The sequence below is a fragment of the Ambystoma mexicanum genome, chromosome 10 (assembly GCF_040938575.1).
Source record: "Ambystoma mexicanum isolate Mex_15411 chromosome 10, UKY_AmexF1_1, whole genome shotgun sequence".
Lineage (NCBI taxonomy): Eukaryota > Metazoa > Chordata > Amphibia > Caudata > Ambystomatidae > Ambystoma > Ambystoma mexicanum.
Window position 1 is genome coordinate 692485029 of NC_090932.1, and position 15565 is coordinate 692500593.

At 48.6% G+C, this 15565-nt stretch overlaps 1 protein-coding gene across 8 annotated transcripts in view; it reads left to right on the forward strand.

Moving 5' to 3' along the window:
• Positions 1 to 15565, forward strand: part of TRIP12 (thyroid hormone receptor interactor 12) — a 2051777-nt gene that overhangs the window by 639538 nt on the left and 1396674 nt on the right. The gene's annotated exons all lie outside the window — the stretch shown is intronic.

The following is a 15565-nucleotide window of genomic DNA, read 5'->3' on the forward strand; positions in this document are numbered from 1 at the left end:
TAGTCGAGGTGAATTCGGAGCTTCAGCAATGCAGCAGGGCTTCACCTGCCAAACCAACGGTCCAGGAGTTGCAGCAAGAGTCTCTCTGTTCTTTGGATTCCTTCATCAAGTGGTCGACTCTACCTTCCAAGGCAAAAACTCCTTTTATGCAGGTTTCTCCCATTCATTCACAGCCTAGCTGTCACTCACACAGCATGGTGGCTGTCCTTCAAGAGCAGCCAGCCAATCACCTTCGGGTGCATTCCTGTAACCAAGGGGAATTAAGCACAGAGTATCGGGCCCCTCGCTCACTTCCTGCCCTGCCAGACACCATGGGGCCAGAGGCGGGCTTCGCCAGTGAATCCCACCAAAGACAACACCAACAAAGGCACCAAACCTGGGTTGGCGCTCAGAATAAAACTCGAGAAGGACTTTTCCAACAAGAAATGGCAAAAAAAGACTGAGGCCATACTGACAAAATGGGCACCCATGGGTGCTTTACTGCAGCTGCAATTGCAGCCCACGGTAGAAAGACCCAATGGTAGAAAAAAGTAAACCACTGCCACCAGCCATTAATTGTAGAAAGGGTAACAAAAACATGTTACATGAGAAAGTAGACAAATGGGATACTAAGTAACCCCTTCAGCACCCTATGGTAAGATAGTGTGTGCTGGGTCTAGAAAGTTACAAAATGTAAGTAAAGTCAATTTCACTTTACTGCTCTTGGAAACAGTAGTTTAACCAAGTGAAGCTATTTAAACCTTTGGGAAATCTGTAAGACTTCCTGTTGTCACTGCACTAAAGGTGCTGTGTGACACAATGTAAAGAGATGCTTATTGAGTTTCAGATTCCAAAACCAAAAGAGAAACAGTGGTCCAATCAATGAAAAATACATGGTGTCTGCTGGACCTACAAAGAGAAAAGGTAAGTAAAGTCAATTTCACTTTACTATTCTTGGGAACAGTAGTTCACACAAGAAAAGGTATGTAAACCTATTGAGAAATCTAAAGGAGTTCTCTGTGACAATGGCACTGAAGGTGCTTTGTGTCACGTTACAAAAAGTAGATGCCTATGGAGTTTGTCAGACTCAGAAAATAAAGGAAACAAAATCCAAATCGGGTCAAAACACACAAGAGGGTGGGAAAAATTTCTCACTGTCTCTAAGGTAGAAGAGAATTGGCACATTTCTAAGAATTCTCCCTAACAATGGAATCTTGCATTTACCTTGTACCATGTTTGCGCATACATTCGATACAGGAGTGGTTTGCGAAACAGTGGTCTCAGGCAAGCGGTCAGTGGGATGATCTAGTGGTAGTTTCGCCAGCACTAGTCCTAGCCCTTGGCTTGTGGACAAAGCAGAATCTGTTAAAGGGAAAACCCTTTGATACGGCTGTGCAAGCGGTAGTTACAACAGACGCATCACTCTTTGGGTGGGGGGGGCACATCATCTCACAACACATGGTCTGTGTTCTCACATCACTGCATAGAACCATATCAACCTGCTGGAACTTCTAGCGATATTCGAAGCGCTGCAAGCATTCGAAGCACAGCTGACAAATCAGTCAGTACAGATCTTAACAGACAGCACCATTGCAATGTTCTACCTCAACAAGCAGGTGGGCACACATTCTCCAAATCTGTCCAAGCGCGCACAGAAAATATGGAAATGGGCACTCAGACGAAGGATGTTCCTGACTTCCCAACATGTTCTGGGGGAACTCGACACCATAGCGGACTTGCTAATCAGAGATCCCCTACACGAAGATCAAGAATGGCGACTCGACACGTGTCGCAGATCACATTTTTTCAGTGGGGTTATCCCATGCTAGACTTGTTATCTGCAAAAGAAAACCAGCAATGCCCAGTCTTTCCGTCCAGGTTTCTCCAACTAGACTCCAAGGGGAACGCCCTATGGTTGAGTTGGTCAGGGAAATTTGCATACGCTTTCCCCCCCACCTCCACTAATGAACAGGGTGGTGAACAAGATTCACAGAAAACAGATGACGCTCATCCTAGTTGGTCCCATGTGGGCAAGACCACCCTGGTGTCCACATCTGTGCAAACTAGCGATGTGCGATCCCTTCAAACTCTAGTGCCAGACCAATTTGCTAACCCAGCACAGGGGAACATCATTATACCCTCAACCTCATTCAATGAACTTGGCAGCATGGCTCCTGAGGTCCTAGTTTGGACATCTTAATCTACCACAAAGGTGTATGGATATCCTCTAGGCGGCACGTAAACCAAACACCAGATTCTGTTATTTCGACAAGTGGAGATTTATAATTTGGTGCCTGTCTAAATAAATAAACCCCATAGAATGTACTCTATCCCACATTCTTCAGTACATGCTCCACTTGCTAGACTCAGTGTTGGTCTTTAACTCTATAATGTTTCACCTGGCAGCTTTATCAGCATACACCACCTCTCACAATAAAGTATCATGGTGGAAAGTTCACGTCATTAAGGTATTCATGGAGGGAGTAGAGAAACTCCACCCTCCTATCTCAAACCCACCGCCAGGCTGTGATCTCAACGTAGTACTTGCAAAGCTCATGGGACCCCCCTTTCAGCCTATGCATAAGTCAAGTCTTAAACACTGCATATACAAGACTGCTTTCTTGGTGGCTATAACCTTCATAAGAAGAGTCGGTGAACTTCAAGCATTGTCAGTGCAAGACTCATTCTTTTTCATCCACAAGGACAAATTGGTACGTGGTGCTCCTCTTTTATACTGAACGACATCTGTCTTTAACTTGATCAACTGGTTGCAAATTGTATTTACCACGGCTATATTTCTAGCTTTAGTGAAGTTATACCCGAGCAAGTCAAGGGAATTGCTGAGGGCTATTTGATACTGTTCAATAACTTGACCAATAGTAAGCGACTCTTAGTTTTGTTAAATTACACCTCCCATGTTGGTACTCCAATTTATTGACATTGGCGGTGCATCAGCACCCGCTCGTTAGACAGGCCAGTTATCGCTGTTTGCGTCCGACTTGCTTCCGGTTTGTGTCTGCGTCTTGCACGGCTGCAGGTAAGCCCTGGCCGGTTTATTTACCTTTAATTAGTTCCACCTCACTGTGGGTTGCTGTTAACAATGTGCCCCAGACCCAACGAGACACTTTTTGACTCCTGCAATGTTACTACTTCCAAACCGACAAGCCTTCCACCGGCAATTAAAGGCTGGCCCAATTTTTCATTGGTTGCGTCTCTTCTCAATACATGTTCCCTTGTGTCTCATGGTGTTGATGTGGACGACCTACTCAGTCAAGTTAACTATGACTTTTTAGCCATCACGGAGTCGTGGTTTAGCGACACCATTTCCAACGAGGCTATCCTTGCAGACCCTCCCGATTATGAGCTGTTGAGGGCTGACGAAAAAGATGCAAAGGGGGGGTTGTATGACGCCTTAAGGATACTTTTCAGTATCATCTTTTGCCTCATGAGCCCTTGAATGAGTGCAAATCTTTGGTTTTCAAAATAAGGATTAGTGATACAACTCTTAGTACTATTGTTTATCGTCCACCGAAAACATTTTCTCTGTTTGACGAACAACTGTTGAACTTACTCAGTAGGGCATCCAGTGGCAAGGTGCCCGTTGTGTTGCTTGGTGATTTTAATGGTTGGGCTAATGTGCCCTCTGTTAAAATTGACCAGTCATTGCTGGCTGCACTGTCCACTATCGGTTACATCCAACGGGTCACAAAACCCACTCAAATAGGGGGCCATATTCTCAATTGGGTACTATTGCATCAAATCTTCACCTCCACTCATCAGTGTGTCTTTGGTCCGATCACTCAACTAACCCATATCATTGATTTTCCTGGTTTACCCCTTAGAGTTGACTGTAAAGACTGGAGGGGGGTGTCTGTACTCCTGCACTCTATATGGTAGAGGAGAGGCACAGAGGACGCAGCCAAGATTCTCGATTTGGTAAAACGTGGTTGAGCAATCAAGGGCTAGCTCTCAGGCGGTGATGCAGACTGGTTTTTCAGTTCAGTGTCGTCCCCAAGCACCCACAAAGGAATGTCCACACTCTGGATTAGTCAAAACAGTCTTTATATAATTAAGGTTCAAGGTTATATACACAATCACAATAACTCACTTTGTGCTCAGTTAATCTAGAATGGGAAATGTATACACAGTTCTACGTGGTACCACAGTCACTATTAGATTTCATTAAAGTGCATCAACTGTACTTACTTTAAATGTCACACAAATCAAGTAATCGAGAACAAACAATAGACATAAGAGGAAAACAGTTGGTTATAACAATTGGCAAAATACTGGCCTTGTTACCTAGACACAGTTCTGTATGAGGATCCCCCCCCCCCACCTGGGCAACCTTAAAATAAAGATTTCTGATGTTTGTTAATCTGCTTAGAATGACATGCTGTGCATAGACCGACATCCAGTGGTCACTCCGGAGTATTGCATTTTGTTTTTCGTAGTCGAAAAGGGGACGTCGACAAGGCGTGTCTGTAGTGACGTGCAGTGTACCCACAACCCCTCACGCGTCGAGGTCCCTCAGATTGTTTTTTTCCGCCCAGTTATTGGTCGCCTTTATGCAGAGCTCCTCGAGAGACATCGCAAAATCATTTCCTCGACCCTTGGTCGTTTATTATTATTATTAATTATAACACATAGATCCCTCCCTCGACGTAGCTGCCAAGCTGTTCTCCACCGAGCAAGATCTTCGACGGAGGGACGAGCGGAGGAGATCCTTCAGCGCTTGCGAACACGTGGCCGGGCCTCGCCGGCCTAACACAGTAGGGAGAGTGGGGTTGTTGGTCATTTCTTTAACACTCTGAGAATGCCTTTCTCTTTCCCCTCCCTCTCTTTCGAGGTCGTAATCACATTTCATGCCCTCAGCTATGGAGAGGACGCCCTTTAGGTTTTGCCCGCTTTGCAAGGGCAAGTTTACCTGGAAGGACAAGCACAAACGGTTTAACCGTTGCTTGCCCCTCGATCACAAAGAGGACAGCTGTGCGGCCTGTAAATTGCTTAAACCCAAAACATTAAAGGACCGCAGGGTCAAAAGGTGGGCAGCCTATGCGATGTCTAGGTCTGACTCCTCCCCAGCTGCCGCCGAATGTGACGAGGACAGTGATTACACGGCCTCCACAACAGAGGTTGTAGACCTCTCGAAGGAGCGCGCCCGCTCCTCATCGTCCGTCCCCGACAAGCCCGGCTCACGCCCCGCTTAGGGGATGAACACCCCGGCGACATGGACGAACACAGGAAAACACATAAGCACATACCCCACATCACGCATTCGTCGAAGACGAAGGCAGCCATAATGTCAACTGAGGTGTCGGGCCCACCGGTGTCTTCCGCCGACCATAAGGGTCGCAAGCCCTCCCCGCCACCGCTTCCGCGACTGGGCTTTCTGTAAATAAGGGTGCTATCCCCAAATCCTCAGGCGATGTGCCTCGCAAGAGTGCGTACGTTGCCAATAAAGACTCGGCACCGCCTAGCGTGACGGTGAGCGATCCCTCGACGGAGAAGCTGAACGCCGATAGCCTCGCGCGTATAGCTTCTAAAGACGGCCAGAGACAGACGACGGGCGACACGCTGAGAACCGCTCACAAGGCCAAAGAAACGCTGAAGACGCCGGAGGGTAGGCTGGCACAGCTCCCACTGTCGACAGAAGACCCTAGCCAGCGAGAGGGTTTCTCAGAAGGCGAAGGGACTCTATCTTCGACGCTATGGGACAGAACTAAGCAACTACAGGGAGAGGGAACTCCCTTTTCACTCCCAGACCGCTCTGGCCTACCTTACTGTACTGCAGAGAGGTTCCAGACATGTATGGACAAGCTAGACGGGTTCATGGCCAGCCCAGAAAATAGGACACCCAAGAGGCCAAGGGAGGTACTCCAGGAGGGGCCATGGGCTAAATACCCGAAGCTCTTTAACCCCCTACAGGAAGACAGGAACTCTTACAATCTCACTGAAGAGGTCTCTCACTTCCAGGAAGAGGATGAGTTTGTGAATAATGAAGACCAACAAGAGGGAGAAGCTTTTCAGGATGACACTAACATAGGTGAGGAGGGCTACGAGGAGGTCCCAGGTGAAGGTGGCTTACAGCCCTGGCAGTCGCCATCAGGGTCTACAGACCCCGACATTATAGACATTTCTTCTCCTCAGACCACACCGGTCAGGAACCCATCTCCAGTAGACGATCAGCCCACCTTCAATGCGCTACCGAGGAAGGCAGCAGCGCATTTCGAAGTTGAAACTGGGGAGGTCACCCCAGCCCAGATACTGATTTCGTCGAAAGGATTATTAAAGAAAAACCTCCCACTAGTCAAACTATTCTTATCCTCGCCTCGGTTAAGAGACGACTCACCCCATCGCTGTCCACCCTCGCGCTGGTAAGAGGGGTCAATCCAAGAATTGAGATATTGTTCTCACCCTCTCAGTCAGACCCATTATATATCAGGGGTCACTCAGTCCCAGACTCCTTAGTGGTGACTAACACAAGGAAGAGGGCTGGGGTTCCACTGTCAACCAGCGAGGCACCCCCAGATAAAGGGAAAAAGCTTTATGCCTTGGGCAAAAGGATTTCCGCCTCGGCAGCGTTTTCAATTAGGATTGCCAATAATAATACATTGTTGGCAAGCTATGCTGATGCTCAATGGGGAAAGCTTAAGCAGGACATCAAAGAAGCCCCTGAACCTCTAAGAACTTGCTTATTGGCTACAGTTACAGAAGGAGCTCTGGTCAACCAGAGCATCATTAAGAACACTCTTGATGCGGCAGAAACTGCTGGCCGTTCTTTGGTGCAGGGAATTGTGCTGAAGCGTCTCGTCTGGCTTTGCAATTCCGGTTTCAAGGCAGAAACGCAGGCGTCACTCATTAATAAGCCAATAGAAGAGTCGAATCTCTTTGGAAGGGCAGTGGAAGATGCACTGGAAAATGCGAAGAAAGAATTCGACACCATAAAGACCTTAGACCAAACCTCAAAGCCTCCAAACAGGCAGGGATTTGGGAACAAGCGCTTTTTTCGTGGCCAACGCCAACAGCAGCAGCAGCAGCAACAGCATTACACTGCGGGCAACTGGCCCTCTAATCAGGGTACCAGTAACCAGTAGAACCAAAGAGGACAACGCCGTGGCAAGGGAAGAGGCCGGGGCTCCAGCCCCAGAGGCACCCCGGCAAGTAACACCAAATGACCCGAAGGTTCGGGTCCCCTCCCATGCGTCTCCGGTTGGGGGCCGGATAACATCGTTCCTTTCAGCATGGGAGGGAATAACATCAGACCGGTGGGTATTGTCAACCGTAGCCCACGGGTACTGTATAGAGTTCAATCGGTCCCCCACCTACAGACCTCCAAGGGGACGACGCCTGTCACCAGAACACCTCCTCGTCCTGCAAGAAGTAGAACAGCTGCTAGAGAAAGGAGCAATAGGGGTCCTGCCCCTATCTCAGGTAATGGAAGGTATTTATTCAGTGTACTTCCTTGTACCCAAAAAGGACCTAACCATGCGCCCTGTACTAGATCTGCGCCCAGCGAACAAATTTGTAAAACCACAAAAATTTTCGTATGGTAACATTACAGGAAGTAATTCCCCTGCTATCTCAGGGGGACTACATGACAACACTAGACATGAAAGATGCATACTTTCATATTTTGATGTTGCCAGCGCACAGAAAATACCTCAGGTTCATGATAGAGGGCAAACACTACCAGTTCAGAGTGCTACCCTTCAGCGTAGCGTCTGCACCAAGGGTATTCACGAAGGTATTGGCAGTGGCCCACCTGCGCAGGTTGTCCATACCGGTATACCCTTACCTCGACGATTGGCTCATAACAGGGGAGTCCTACGAGACATGCTTCTCAAACACCCAGAAGACAGTAGACCTTTTGGTCCAACTGGGCTTCTCCATCAACGAGAAGAAGTCCAGCTTAGACCCCAGCCAAATCAAACAATTCCTAGGGGCTCTAATTTGAACAAAGGACGGCCTCGTCTTCCCCTCCAACGAGAGGGTCCAAAATATGCTGTTTCAGATCCCTAAATATGTGGCCGGTCGAGAGGTGACGGTACGCAAAGCAATGCGCTTGCTAGGAATGATGGCGTCATGTTTTTATTTGGTACCTCACGCACGCCTGCGCATGCGCCCAATGCAAGAGTGGCTCAACAGCCAGTGGTGTCAGGCCAGTGGACAATGGGACGATCTAGTGGTGGTCTCGCAGGCCTTGGTTCTCTCGCTACGGTGGTGGTCGAAGGAAAACCTGGTAATAGGGAAACCATTCGCCACCCACGCAGTGGAAGCCACTCTAACTACAGATGCATCCCTCACAGGATGGGGGGCTCACCTACCCCATTAGACTGCTCGCGGAGTCTGGACTCCGACGTAGCTTCCACGCATATAAACTTATTAGTGCTACTTGCAGTGTTCAAGGCACTAAAAGCCTTCCAGACACACCTACAAGGGAAGACAGTGATGGTCCTCACGGACAGCACCACAGCCATGTACTACCTCAACAAGGAAGGGGGGCACTCACTCTCCAGGACTGTCCAAGTTGTCCCAGAACATCTGGAAGTGGGCTCTCAGACACATGTTCCTATTGTCACAACATGTACCAGGGGAACTCAATCTGCTAGCAGATGAACTCAGCAGAGACTTCCCTCTGCCCTCAGAGTACGAATGGCGGTTACACGATGTCTTCAACCAATGGGGCTTCCCAGAAATAGACCTGTTCGCAACTCTGGAGAACTCACAATGCCTAGATTATGCCTCCAGATACCCACAGAACCGCTCCAAGGGGAACGGTCTCTGGATACCATGGTCAGGGAAATTTGTTTACGCTTCCCCCCCCCCCCCCCCCGACTCCTCTGCTGAACAAGATAGTGCACAAGATGCACCAGGAACCAGTCACCATGATACTGATAGCCCCGATGTGGGCCCGCCAACCATGGTTTGCGCACTGATGGAGATGTCCCTGTCCCCACCAGTGAAACTGCCCTGCCCGTACAACTTGCTGTCACAGGACAAGGGCAAGACACTACACCCATGCCCACAGAACATGAATTTAGCAGCCTGGCTCCTGAGGTCATAGAATTTGGCCATTTACAACTCCCTCAGAGATGCATGGATATTCTTAAAGAAGCTAGAAAACACAACACTCGCCACTGCTATTCTAGCAAGTGGAAGAGATTTGTCATCTGGTGTAGAGGTAAGAGCATCAACCCAGTCCACTGCTCTCCCACACAAATTGTCCTTTACCTGACCCATTTACTGGACTCGGGTCTGGTGTTCAATTCTATTAAAGTCCATCTAGCGGCACTTTCTGCATACACCACCTCTCAGTTTAAGGTGTCATGGTGGAAAGTCCCAGTTATCAAAGCCTTCATGGAGGGGGTAAAGAGGATACACCCTCAGATAGGAAACCCAGCTCCTGGCTGGGACCTTAATGTGGTACTTACCAGGCTCATGGGCTCACCCTTTGAACCCATGCACAAGGCAACTCTTAAGGACCTCACCCTTAAGACTGCTTTCCTAATAGCTATCACCTCCATTAGGAGAGTAAGTGAACTACAGGAACTTTCTATTCTAGACCCCTTCATAACAGTTTACAAATATAAGGTGGTTCTACGCACACACCCAATGTTTGCACCGAAATTCATATCGAAATTCCATGTCAACCAGTCAATAGAACTACCAACGTTCTTTCAAAACCCTTCCAATTTGGGAGAAAAGAGCCTGCATACACTAGATGTACGCAGTGCTGTCATGTTTTATATGGAAAGAACTAGACCACTAAGAAAGACTAATCAGTTCTTTGTCTCGGTGGCAGCAGGAAGAGAAGGGGATACAGTCTCAGTCTACTATATCTAGATGGATTTGTTCAATGCATCTCTGTTTCTCTCTTGCTAAGAGAGAACTACCCTTCAAGCCAAGAGCACACTCTACTCGAGGCACTGGGGCTTCCATAGCATTCATTGCAAACGTTCCCCTTGAGTCCACTTGCAAAGCGGCAACCTGGAGTTCTGTACACACCTTTACAAAACACTACTGTCTAGATGCTCACTCTAGATCTGATTCCCAGGTGGGACAAGCAGTATTAAGACATCTTTTCTCTATTGTTCCTTCTCACAACCCACCTCCAACTCCGGGTAGTGCTCGCTAGTCTATGCACAGCATGTGATTCGAAGCAGATTAACAAACATCAGAAGACAAAGCATTACTTACCGTAAAAGCATTTCTGATGGTTATATCTGCTTAGATTCACACGCGCCCACCCTTCCTCCCCGCTCGGATGGAAGGAACATAGACATCTTTCTACATCTCTCTCTTTTCTGTGCTCACTCGCGTATAGAAGGCTCCCTCAGGGCAGAAGAAATACAAACAGAGGGACCTCGACGCGTGAGGGGTTGTGGGTACACTGCACGTCACTATAGGGATAGTGTTACAGACACGCCTTGTCGACGTCCCCTTTTCGACTACGAAAAACAAAATGCAATACTCCGCAGTGACCACTGGATGTCGGACTATGCACAGCATGTGAATCTAAGCAGATACAACCATCAGAAATGCTTTTACGGTAAGTAATGCATTGTCATATCGCACAAGCCCAGTCCATATATTCACAAGAGTCTTATTTCCTTCTAAATAGTTCTACAACCCAAGTGTACCTGGAATAGCAGAGTTCAACGGCGGGTCTTCAACGGATCCTTCTTGAGCAGCTCTCTTTAAGGCAGGAGCCACGGATCGTCGAGATCCCACGTGGAAAAAGGGGCGAACACTGTAGTTGCTGCGGCAGCTTTGGTTCTTGGGTGCTTGTTGACGATCGGTTGAAAACGTCCTGCAAGCTGAAGCGTGTGGTGCACCCAGACGACGAGTGTTCGTGCCGCACAGAGCCAATGAAGAACTTTGGCCCAGCAAGGGCGTTGGGTCATCGGCGTCTGGCGTCGGCGAACACAGCATCTGAGGTTTTCGGATGGCGGGAAACCCACCGGCGGATTCTCCTCGGTCGTCAGTGACTTTCTTTCTCCGGTAGGACAAAAGCGGTCGACTGTGATTAACAAGGGAGTCCTGATCAAAATGTTCTTAGGCAAAGGACTACTGCGGCTCTAGACGGCTACGGCGGTCAGCGACGGTGGACGGCTGTCCGGTGCTTCACTTAGTTCTCCTCGGCTGTCCCCTTCTCTGGCCGCAGCCTTTTGTAGGTCTGTCTATTAGAGAGCGTTGGCAAAGATCAGCTGGTGCACCATGGTAGCTCGGGAAGAGGTATCTGTGATGCTAGAAATGCATCGGAGGGACAGGGCCTCCGTATCCTTGTCCTTTACTGCTTTTTATCGTGTGTTCAGTTGTTTTCCGCGCAAGAGTTCATGTGGGACTCCTGGCGGTGCAGCTCTTTTGCTGGTGTACAGACCCATGGGATACCCTTATGGCACCCATGGATGGGGGTACAACCCTGTGCCCCCATGTTAGTCAGAAACCTGTGCAGTTCCCTTAGGGACCACTGCAAAAAGTTGAAGCCTACAGGTGTTGGCAGTAAACCCCAATTGGTAGCAGTCTGCACCACCCAGATGTATCTGGTAGCTGTGGCTGAGCAGTCCGACTTCTCTCAAGAAGAGTTAGGCAGTATATAGAGTATACACATTAGATACAAAAATACAGTAGCACAAGCAAAAACTGACCAGAGCTTGGGTATAAAAGTATATAATTATTTAAAAACACACTTATAAAAATACACTGGCACTAATATGTCAAGCAAGTTCAAACAGTCACTAGAAATATATACACCTCCCTGAATATTTATTCGACAAGTCTTGGGAAAAGAACTCCACTTATCAATACAGGCGTGAGCGCTTAACCAAGATGGCACTCCAATAATTATTTAAAAAGGGAGGGAAAAGGCAGAATTAGGAAAGCACACAATACCAACACTTTTAAAAGAACCACAGCAAGTCAAGAAAGGCAGCGTCTACTGTAGAGCAAGAAAGTTCATAGGCCAGGCCCACTCTTGGAGAGAGCAAGGCAGAATGTGTCCAAGATCACACAGTTGAAGTACACTTTAAAAGTCTTTGCAGATAGTTCAAAAGGAGTTGGATCAGTTCAGAAAAGTTAGTTAACAGGTCACCCCAGGATAGAGAGTCAAGGATTTACGGGACACCTTGAACATTCTGTTGCAAGGGAGACCAGGCGGGACACAGTACCTGAAATGGTAAGAAGGCTCCAGCGGGGGCAGTTGTTCCTGGCAGTAGTTGCAAGCCGGTGCTTCGTCCAGGGGAAGAGAAGGTCTTGACGTGGGGGAAAGCTGGAGGTTGTTGCACTGCCAGGGAAGAAACCAGCCGCAGAGTTTCTCGGTTAAAAGGTACTACCCTTTTATTTGCGGTAGTGAAGCATGGCTATCCGGCCGCCGGGGTGCTTGGCACGGGCGATTCGACCACGAGACGGTCCAGGAAGGCGAAAAGAGGGCGAACTGGTTTAACCCCACCAGTTCAAAGGAAGAAGACTCTCCAGGATGAAGATCTTCGCTGTCGTCGGGAAGTCGTGAGGTGGTTCAGCAGGGCTCCACCGGTGGTGGTGGTGGTGGTGGTGTTGCAGGTCGGCTCAGCTTCTCCCTCTTCGGATTCTTTAGGTCCTGTGGCGACTTCTGAAGTTCCAGTCCCCAAAGCCCTGCTTTTATGCAGAAAACCCCCATTCACCAGTCCTAGCTGTCACTCAAACATGCTAAGTGGTGAGCCGGGCGGCTCACCACATGGCCAATCACACAAGTGTGACTTGAGTTGCCGAGGCAACTCAGTTCAGGGTGCTTATTCTCTCCCCCCCCCCTTCTCACACACATCCTGTAGACCCAGACAGAGTGGCACCACTTTTGGAGGCTTCTGTGCAGAAGCCTGCCAAAAGTGGAACAAAGGGCTCGACTTGGGTTGGAGTTACAGAGGCGAACACAAACGCCATTTTAAAACAGAGTCCTGGCAAAAAGACCCAACTGGGGAATAAATATTAAATAACCCGGCGGTATCTTTAACATTGCACCAAAAAAGTGGTGCGTTTTAAAATGAATGGGAAAATCCCATAGGAAATATTCTGGTGGAATATTTTGCGTGGTAACCACTGCCACCAGCCAGAAACTCGACGAGGGGGGACTGCACAGTGCCCCCTCGAAAAACGGACCCTGGGGCAATCCAATTACCCCTACCAGTACTTCCACTACATGATGGCTTGTACTGGTTCTGTTCACAATTTAAGACTAGTAAAGTCGATGGTGACTTTACATGCCCTCGGAGACGGTAGTCAGTCCCAGGGTATGGAGTCTGTTTGGGGGTCACTATGACACCCCTGTGTTACTGCACTGAGGGTGCTGTGTAACACACTTACCAAAAACACATGAAACCCTATGGAGTAAAAGACCCCATAGCCCATAAAACACATTACAAAGTCAAAGGACATTCTCAAATCATGCTTAAGAGTGGGAGAAAGAGTCTCACTCTTAGCAGGAGAAAAAAATAAACCCCAAAAATCCAGCAAAGCTGCTGGGGGACTCACTAGGTTTGGGAAATTAGCCTATACAGAGAATTCCCCCTAACACCCTAGTGTATGTTTTTGGGCACCTGTGTGTGGCCCACAGAGCAGGGTATGGCTGGTGGCAGCTTCTTGCTGAATTTGACAGATGCTCTGAGTATCCTCCATTTTGGGATACCCATGCCCTGCTGTTGGAATCATTTGATTCCTGATAGGAAACAAGATGGCCCGTGTGGCCTCTTGCTTTCTATTGCCTGTTAGCTTGTTTGCCCAAAGTCCTGACTCCGTCCCTTCCCCCTGACTGGCTGTTGGGAGGAAGTTCCATATATGGTGGTATTGTGAAGTCCAGGCCAGACTGGCTGGGGCTTTCCCAGTGACTGTATGTTGTGGGTACACCCTGTGGGTGGGACCTGGGTGAATGGAGTGTGTGACCAATATGCACTACTTGTTGTGGATGTCTGGTTTCTGGTGTTTGATACACTGACTGAGACAGCCCTGCCCGAAACTGGTATGAATGCAGTGTGTAGTGTTGAATGGCTGGGTCGTTGTCCCAATACATATTCCTTGTTGTGAGTGTCTGAGAGGGAGGAGTATGGCCTTAATGCACTGTATGGCTGATTGGATGACTGACTGCATGAATGCCCTTCTGTATGATTGGCTGCGGAGTGTGACTCAGCAGTGTGGATGAGAGACAGAATTGTATGTCTGGGGACCTCTCACCACTGAAAAGTGTTCAGAAGCTGAAGAGAAACTGGAGTTGAAACTGAAGCTTAACCTTGAAGCCCTGCTGGAAGAGAAGTCTTGCTGCTGCTCTACTTCACCAATCTGAAAGCTGCTGTGTCTCCAAGGACTGACCCAGAGAAGACCTTGTTAGGTGCCCTCTTCCCGAGCTACGAGGGACCATCGTGCACTGCTTCTTTGCCAGCGCTCCCTGGTAGACAGACCTACGACAGGCTGCCAACTGGAGACTGGGACCGCCACGGAATCACAAGGGGAAGCGCCTAGATACTGTTGTCAATCAACGTCGCTGACCGCAGTCACCGACCAGAGCTGCCGTGCTCCCTTTGCCTAAGTATCATTTGATCCAATGACGCTCTCACCTGCACCGTTGACCGCTTTGTCCCGCCGGATAAAGTCGAGGCTGCCGACACGCTGAGGAGCATCCGCCGGTGGGTTTCCCGCCACCTAAAGACCACAGACGCCGACCACTCGACGCTCTTGCTCGGCCACAGTTCTTGAAACTCTTTGCGGCCCTGAACTATCATCACCTAGGTGCCCTGCACGCCTCTTCCTCACAGGACGTCAACACTCCCATCGTCGCTGAGCACCGCTAGGAACGAAGTTGCCACCTCCCTGTCGTCGTTCAACGCTTTTTCTCGTGGGATCTCAGCGATCCGTGGCTCCTACCTTAAAGAGAGCCGCTCAAGAAGGATCCGTCGACGACCTGACTCCTAACTCTGCTATTCCAGGTACATTGGGGTTGTGGAACTATCTTGGAAGGAAATAAGATTTCTAGAATAATATATGGACTGGGCTTGTGAGATATCTTTACTTTACAGGTTGCCCAGGTGGGGGGGGGGGGGGAACGGGGATCTCCACACAGAACTGTCTAGTGGTAGGGGCCAGTATTGTGCCAATTGTTCTAGCCAACTGCTTTCCTCCTATTTCTATTGTTGGTTTCCTTTGAGTGATCTGTGTGACATTTGACAAGAGTATAGTTGATGCACTTTAATGAGATCTGATTATAATTGTGGTACCACTTAGAACTGTATATATTTGCCATTATAGATAAACTAAGCACAAAGTGAGTTATTGTGATTGTATATAACCTTGAACTTAATGATATAAAGACTGTTTTAACTAATACAGTGTGTAGACATTCCTTTGTGGGGGCGTGGGGACTACACTGTGCTTAAGAACCAGCCTGCATCACCCCCTGAGAAGCTAGGCCTTGATTGCTCGACCACGTACCAATAATAGAGAATTTTGGCTGGCGTTCTCTGTGCCTCTCCTCTGCCATATAGAGAGCAGAAGTACAGACACCCCCTCCAGTCTTTACAGTCTCGTAGCCAGGTCCTCTCTTGGATCAGTTCCTTGAAGGCAC